This window comes from Callospermophilus lateralis, chromosome 1, assembly GCF_048772815.1.
Source record: "Callospermophilus lateralis isolate mCalLat2 chromosome 1, mCalLat2.hap1, whole genome shotgun sequence".
NCBI lineage: Eukaryota > Metazoa > Chordata > Mammalia > Rodentia > Sciuridae > Callospermophilus > Callospermophilus lateralis.
Genome location: NC_135305.1, coordinates 165,790,511 through 165,798,590, shown reverse-complemented (window position 1 = coordinate 165,798,590; position 8,080 = coordinate 165,790,511). Strand labels below are relative to the sequence as shown.

Sequence of the window (8,080 nt, the reverse complement as noted above, 5' to 3'; positions counted from 1 at the left end):
TGAGTCCATATCCTAAAACCTAAAATTTAGTTATCTTTTCCTAAGCTTCTTATCATTCAGTAATTATGTTGTGAAGTAAAGGAGACAGGTGAAATGTTCTTACTTATCACAACTGCTATTATCAATTGCCTAGGACCTCCACAGCTTCATGGCAGTCTGGGAAATGCTTATGCATACGGATAGTGCCTTAGCTGACTTAAATTTGCCCCATACAATGGTACATTATCAACCCTTAGTGAAGCCTTTAAAAAGGCGGGGGGAACAGGTTGAAAAATGGGTTAAAGAATGCAAATACAGCAGCTGCCTTTAGAGCCATAACTCAGGAATTTTCTCAATCATGAAATCTTGTGGAGAAATAATTTTCTTTCTCAAAATCCAGGTGACGACAATATTCCTTACTCCAGATCTGGCATTTTTTCATCATCACTGTCTTGTGAATCATCATCTGCTCCATCTACTTCTGGTAAATCTACATCTCATCACCACCCATGTTGTTCATCATCTCAGAGAAACAATCCGAATTAGACATGTCTTCATCTGAATCCTCTTCCCAATCTTTCCAATTACTGAAGTTCACACTAAGCCAATGAAGCTTTGCCCTTTCTTTGGTTAACCTAGGCCATAGTTGGCCAGACTCTCCTTTTGGTGAACAACATAAAATTGATCTGTCCATTCTTTTATGCTTGGAATCATTTAGAGCAACACAGTAAAAAAGATCAATTTCATTTAAATGCTTAACATTATCACTTCCTCCAAGACAACCGAAAGTCAGTTTGGATTTTTCAAAATTTACCTTAACATCTTTACTGTCTTCAACACAAAATTCAATGAAGACCTAGTCCACTTTGCAGAAGCTGGATTGTGAGCAGGGCAGGGGGACAGTCGAACCGGTGGGCTGGCCTCTCTGGTGGTGGCTGCTCTGGTTGGCTCCTCTCTGATGGGGACTCCGGGATTTTCTCCCCAATCGCAGCTTCTAGTAGCTCTCCATAGGCCACTTTGGCAGCAGGCTCGGGCTAGATCCCCTGAATTCACCACTTGGAGAGAGCGGCTCCTCTCTCCTCTAACCAGAGAGAAGAGGAGAGAGTGTAAGGAAAGGGGCCATGAGGACCAAGAAAGACCGTGTGCGTGCCTGGGGTGGTGAGGCCGGTTGCCGGCTGGCGCACTGCTATTCTTTATCAGTGAATTAAGCTGTTGATTAGGTAAGACCTCTCATAATCTACTCATTTTACCTTGAAAATTTTTTAGTTGTCTCACACGGGAGCTTTTTGTGAAAATCAGTTTCAAAAGTATTTTTTGACTAAGATCTTCATCTTTGGAAACTCTCACTTTAAAAAATCAAATGATCTCATTTTACAAATGAGCACAATGAGACTCAACTATCCCTTTCCTCCCCCGCAAAAAAGTCTAGGATTTCTGTGTCACAACTAAGTTACCCCTAAAATAACAAATATAATTTATTTTAAAAAATTGCCATTCAATATTTTGTAATTAGATAAAACTAGTCCGTCAGAAACTATAAAACTGTGTTACTCTCTACACTGAGAAATACACTTATAAACAATTTCAAGAGAATAAAGAGAGTCTAGCTTATTTAAAAGTGGACAATATGCAATATAAAAACATTTAACCACTTTCCCACAAAAGAGAGTTAAAATATCTCCTAACCTGTTTGATTCATGTTTTAGAAGTAATGTTATGTCAACTAATTAAAAATGATATATAAAAACTTTATAAAATAGTATTTAAAAAAGAGAAGGATTAGTTTCAAAAATAAAACCCTTATGTAACACTTGTCAACAAGTCACCTCACCTGAGTTACCACTAATTTCATGTTAAGATAACTATTCAAGTTCATTTAGAATTAAGTTCAGGATGTGCTTTTTTGTTGTAAGGATTACTGTAATCTTAAGCAAAAATACTATACATAATTAAGTAAAGGTTTGGAATTATAAAAAATAAGTTCCTTGGTTTACAGCTATCTGAAAAACTAAATGTTTTTTCTCTTGTTAATTTCATTTCATATTTTCCTTTTAAACTTTACAACTATTTCCTGTTAATGTCTTACACAATTATAATTTCTAATATAACAACCTAAGTTAAGGTAATAAGGCCATCAAGGACAAACAAGATATAACACTGACTTTCAGTATTCATACAGACCCAATTTCATAATTTCATTGTTTAGCTTATTACTAAAGACAAAAGTTAAGTCATACAATTGATGGGAGGTTAGCCTTCTTTCACTGCTCTTTTCAGCTTAACAACAACCTTGATTATATCGATAAACACATTCCTAAAGGTGATTTTTGCTCATCTTCCTGGCCAAGGGAAAATACTCACTAAGTAGTTTCTTATTGTTTAAATATATTATACCGTTCTGGGCTGTTTTCTAAATTTTAAAACTAACAATACTCCAGCTTATGGCAGCTCTTCTTTTCAACAACTTTACAAAAACAAAAAAGGGTAAATAGAACCCCACAAAATCATTTAAATCATGCTGTGTTTTAATTTTTATTTATAAATCATGTTGTCAAAGTTCTCACTCCTTCTCAGCAACACATGGCTTCTACTAGAGTAGGCCCATCGGGCTTAGTCTTGTGGAGAAAATTACAAACATGACAATGGAATAAACCAGATTCCATAATAATATGGGGCAAAGGTCATGCTTGTACCTTTCAGGAAACTGAAACTCATCCTTTCTGGGTACATGAATATACTGGTCACCACCACCATGAAAGATTTTGAGCCACAGTACAGGCAACTGACTAACCTGATGCATCAGGCTGAACATATAGTCAAACAACAGAGAAGTGTGAAGTCTCCAACCACCATATTGTGACTATTTTGGCTTTATTGAGCTTTGAGGTAAGTGGAGTTCATGGGAAAACTTACTGGATCTATTTCCAGAACCACTTTTAGTAGATCCAGCTATGTGGGCTGCAGAATTCATTCCAGTATTTACTAATGATATTCATAAGATGGGATGTTTTTCAAACACATTATACCTGTACATTCAATTGGATTTAAGTATACTACATATGGTGGGAATTTACTTACCTATTGGTCCCACCCACAATTAACATGCTTGTGGTTTAAAAGTAGCCTTAGGGGAAAAGACATCATATGTGGGATTCAGGGCATTTAAACACACTGGCCCTGGACTTAAGATCATATGTCTGGGCAGTTAATAAAATGGGACTCCCCTCCAGTGTTTCCCATGGAGCACCCATCAATACCTTACTGCCCTAATTGTTCTGAAATAGTACTTGGTACTTTTCCTGAATGGATGGAATGTGCAAATGTCTTTCCAGTACACCACAAAGTTTCTGGTAATAATGGATATATTTGGATTGTTCTCCCAGAATTGATAAGAAACAGCTCTGTCAAAATTCCATGACTCCTGGAGGATTTGTAGGTAATGTCCTGACTTTCACTGGTGGTAGCAGGCAAAAAGATTTTTGGCATTTAATAGCTGCCTCAGACTTTATCAATTACAAATGGTCCCATCCCTAATTTTATTGATAGGAGCTGTAAAGCAACCCTCTGCTATGGTCTGCAGACCTGAGTCCATCCTATTTATGTTTTAATTTTTGGAAAAGGAAAAAAGAAGAAAGATATCATGCAATGTGTAAAAGATGTAATGTGATGAAATGCATCCCTAGGTATAATATAAGAATGGGAGAACTTGTATTATACCAACACTCTTTTGTTTTACCTGCAGCTAATATTTCAGATCCATGGTATTCTGATGCTGGAGTTCAACTCCTAAAACAGATGCCCAACTCCTAACCCTAACCCTAACCCTAACCCTAGATAATTAGACCCTGGTGTTCAGTAGGTTTTATTGTATCTCAAGTAGTTACTTTGATATCTATTGTGGTTTCTATTTTGACATCTGATACAGCCTTGTCCCAAGACTTTCAAAAGGCTCATTTTCTTTATTTCTCAAAATACTTCCAAAGCCTACATATTGGTCCCACAATAAACATGCCTGTGGTTTAAAAGCAGACCTGTGTTCATCCTATTTATCCTATTTACAGTCAGGTGAACATTGATTAGAAGATTGAGACTAAATTAAATGCTTTGGAAGCTACTGTCATAAGAAATGAGCTTGCTGCTCTCAAATTTAAGCAAACATTTTGATGCCACATCAGCTACAAATTTGTTTGTGTTATACCAGTCAAATATAATGCTTTCCAATGGGATTGGTAAAAGGTTAGAAATCATTTAATTGGCATTTGGCACAGAATAATGATGGTCTATTGCTGTGGAGTTACTTCATAGCATCCAGTATACTCAGGAAAGCAGGAATGATCTCATGGTTCAACCATGTAAAATATGAAAGAGCCTCATGGGAGGGAGAGATATAGATGTAAGAACATATCTGTACTAGATAAGAATTCAGGCTGTAAAAAAATTTTAAAAAGGTGGCCTGGAGCAGGGGGTGGGGGGACCCAGTTGTTTATCACTAGACAATTAGATTCAGTTCCTCTCTCTCAGATCTTATACTTCCCTCACCCTGAAAATAAACAAATTTATTCATCAACATCAGTTTTTGCATATGTGATTGGAAAATATAAACAGTGTTCATTATTGGTGAAGGCAGAGTGGAATGTACTTGCTCCATGGAATACAATTTGGCAATATCTATCAGGTTTAAGTACATACACCCTTAACCCAGAATATCAGTTTCACAGAAACATGCTGGTGGACATGGCCTCTCACCTTACTTGGCATTCCCTAAATATCTGAAGTCCAGCCTAGGCCATCCACGCAGAACTCAAAATGATGTCTGGCACATGAACTTCCAACCTGGGCAGCCTTCAATTCCTCATTTTTCCTTCATAAGTGATCTCTTTCTTGTTGAAAATGACACTTTAACCCTAAATGGACAAATAATCTTGCTTCCTGCTTTCTGAAAATAGATGAGGAGAGGTGAATTCTGCATTATTCTCACTCATTCACAAGCATTTGTGGTATCTCAATAAAATACTGAATTTCAAAATTTATAAGCAGAACACACAAGACTTCTGTTACAATGTGCCATATGTACAGTGCAGAAATTTTTAAAAATAACATTCTTAAATTTTTATGTAAAAGTTATGACACTACAAAAGGTTAACAAGGCAGAGACAATTGCATAAAACTCATTATAAGTTGCCATTATGAGTCTTCAGTAATTCTCATCAGCATCCACCTGTGTAGCTTCTAATCCAGAAACTGGTGAGGGTGACATGGACTTAAGAAAAACAAACATTTAGAGAGAAAAGAAAGATAGGGTGGGAAACTGAACTCTGATTAAGAACAGTGATACAGCACTGTCACTATGTTTATCACATAGGTTTTATCATAAAAAGGTTCTTTTGTGAGAAAGTTTTTGCTAGAAGACATGTTTGAATGTCAAAGTGCTGAAGACACATTATGGTTATCTAACTATGTCCAGAATTCTCTTGACTCTAGGAGTCAATGTTTCCATCTCAAGGTTAAAACTGATGTCTTGGGGACCTTTGCCCAGAGAGACCAAGTTGCCTTAGCAAATGGGAAATGTTAGCCCTGTACTTTTACACAGAGGAAATCTCAGCAAAAGCATAACACAAACATGAGGTAATCAGACACCCTGATTCACATCTCTGCTCCCCACACTCATCATTTTCCTTTTATTTTGTGCTCTACAGTTATCTTTATAGTATTTCAAAGTAAATAAAAGATACTTCATTAAGTGTATAAAAATTGCAGTATCTCTATCTCCCTGATTAATTAAAAAGGACAATGAAAATATCATAAGCCAAAAAAGCACAAATAATATTCAAAAGTGACTATTTATATACCTTCCAGATATCTTTTTATCTATGTGATAGGATGACCTGGGCTCTACAATTTCCTTCAATTTTGCATGAGATGACTTAATACTTTAATATTTAACCTAAAGTTCCAAAATTACCATAGATAAATCTGTTTGATCAGTACAGTGGAAAAGTGTTTTATGTATTCTTGGTTTATGTTTGAATTAAACTGTGTTCTGAGGTATGTGTTTTGTTTATTCACATAGCTCATGGAGAAATAAAAATTGGACTTATTTTATATTTTCCAGTATACATGTGTTTTATTCAATCTAGGAGTCATGGAGCATTTGTGAATCAAAAAAATGTTTCACATAAAAATTTAAGGAAAGAGGGAAAAGAGAAAAATATAAAAAATTGAGGTATTTATGTGTTAGGAGGGGGGAGAAAGTAACAATAAAGCTAAATGACCTTGAATAACCTTTGCAACACCTAATAAGTGAACATAGATTAAATATTTTCACTTTTTTATATATGCTTATAGTTTTACACATTGTTTGGAATCATACTGTAGGAGAAAAAAAGAATCTCAGGAAAACAAAACTTTACAAGTGTGTCTTTCGAAGCCTTTTGCAGGTACTCTTGGCAGAGTGGGGCTTAAACTTTTAATTTCTTACTGTTTAATCCCTTCTAGAATTGTCATTTAGAGATGGACTAGAGACTCCTTCTTATTTAATAAGTCTTTTTAGGAGATCTCATTTGATTATAGTCTGTAATTGACCTGCTAAAATCAGCACGTGGAATTTTATTTTCTGTGAGGCTGAGCTGCTCTGCCTTCCCATGCTGGGATGTACAATTGCCAAAATGGCAATAAGTGCCTGCCCCAAATCCCAGAATAATGAGGTAAAAAACAGAGTCACTACAGCAGTTGGTGCTAATTTGTAAGTGTGCCAAAAGTGCTGAAAGAATTTTACTTCATCATTCCCAAGTCATTTAGTATGGGACACTTGCATCAATGTTCATGTGTGTATCAAAGAGAAACTGTCACAGCAGGTTCTGAACACTATTTTCCTGAATTTTGCAAGACAGGAAGAAGAAATTTTGACATATTTGTGCCTTCATTTCACAATAGAATGAGCTTTGGTTGTACCAGGTGCCCACATATAGGTGAGGCCTTGCTGCCTAAACATCTATAGATGGGGATGGAAGTGTTATTCCTGTATGCATGAGTAGTTTTGATGTTTCCCCAGTTAATGAGACATAGCCCCTTAATGTTTTGCTGGTATTGGAGAATCATATTTTATTATTAGGGGAAAAAATTCTAAGCAGACAATTATGAACTTGGCTGGATGATTTTGTTAACAATCTCAATGACCTACTTTCTTTGCAGAATTAAAATTGAATCTTTATCACTAGACTGAGGGTAGCTCAGTAATAGAGCACTTGCAAAGCATTTGTTATGCCATGAGTATGAACCCCAGAAACAAAGCAAAAACAAAATAGTTTTTACATAAAACAAAGTTTATTTACAGTAAATAAATACACAATGAAAATCTCTTTGAAATAAGTGACCCCATAATTTGGGCATAATATGTAACTTTATTACATTGAGATAAACATTTTCAGGAAGGAAATATCTACATGTAGAGGTTCAGGTAAGTTAGTCCAGGATCACTAAAAATACATACTTTTTTATCGAGTATTTGGTATGGAGGCTTAATTTTGTGATGGGTGAGATTTATAGCATTGTCCTTGTTGACAAAATGAGTGGCTCCATTGGTTCCTCTTTGTCCCCAGGAACTGACACCTAGCCCCTCAGGTTATGCTGGCCATGGGGTTACCTTGTGTTGCTGAATGAACTGGAATCAATCCAGGAAATCATGAACTTAAATATCTGCTTGTTTACAATTCAGCAATTTATAAAAGTAACAACTGGCATACAACATGTGGCTATGGAAATCAGTCTCCACTTTCTTCCTGGTTGGATATGTTGGCATTACAATAAAGTAGATTTTATTTTCTAGTAACTGGTACATTGTCTTCAGATTATGTTATATAGGCCAGTCACAGTTGTGGGTCACTAATAACATCTCAAATTATGGGATAAGGTTCTCAGGGGAAATAATGTTTTCAGATAGTAAAGGGTCAAGATCTTTCTTGCATTCTCAGGCTCCCAAGTTGCTAACAATGCAACAAAATAAAACATGAAAGTTTTATCTCAGCACAAGTACACCAATACCATGACGATCAATGTTATAATGATAATGTTATAAAGATTGTGATGGTGTCTAATACAAAGG

The 8,080-nt window shown here is 35.8% G+C and overlaps 1 pseudogene; it reads right to left on the bottom strand.

Annotated features, from left to right (window-relative positions):
- Positions 1-321: 321 nt before the first annotated feature.
- On the bottom strand, positions 322-3,083 carry LOC143399446 (prostaglandin E synthase 3-like; annotated as a pseudogene).
- Positions 3,084-8,080: the final 4,997 nt, after the last annotated feature.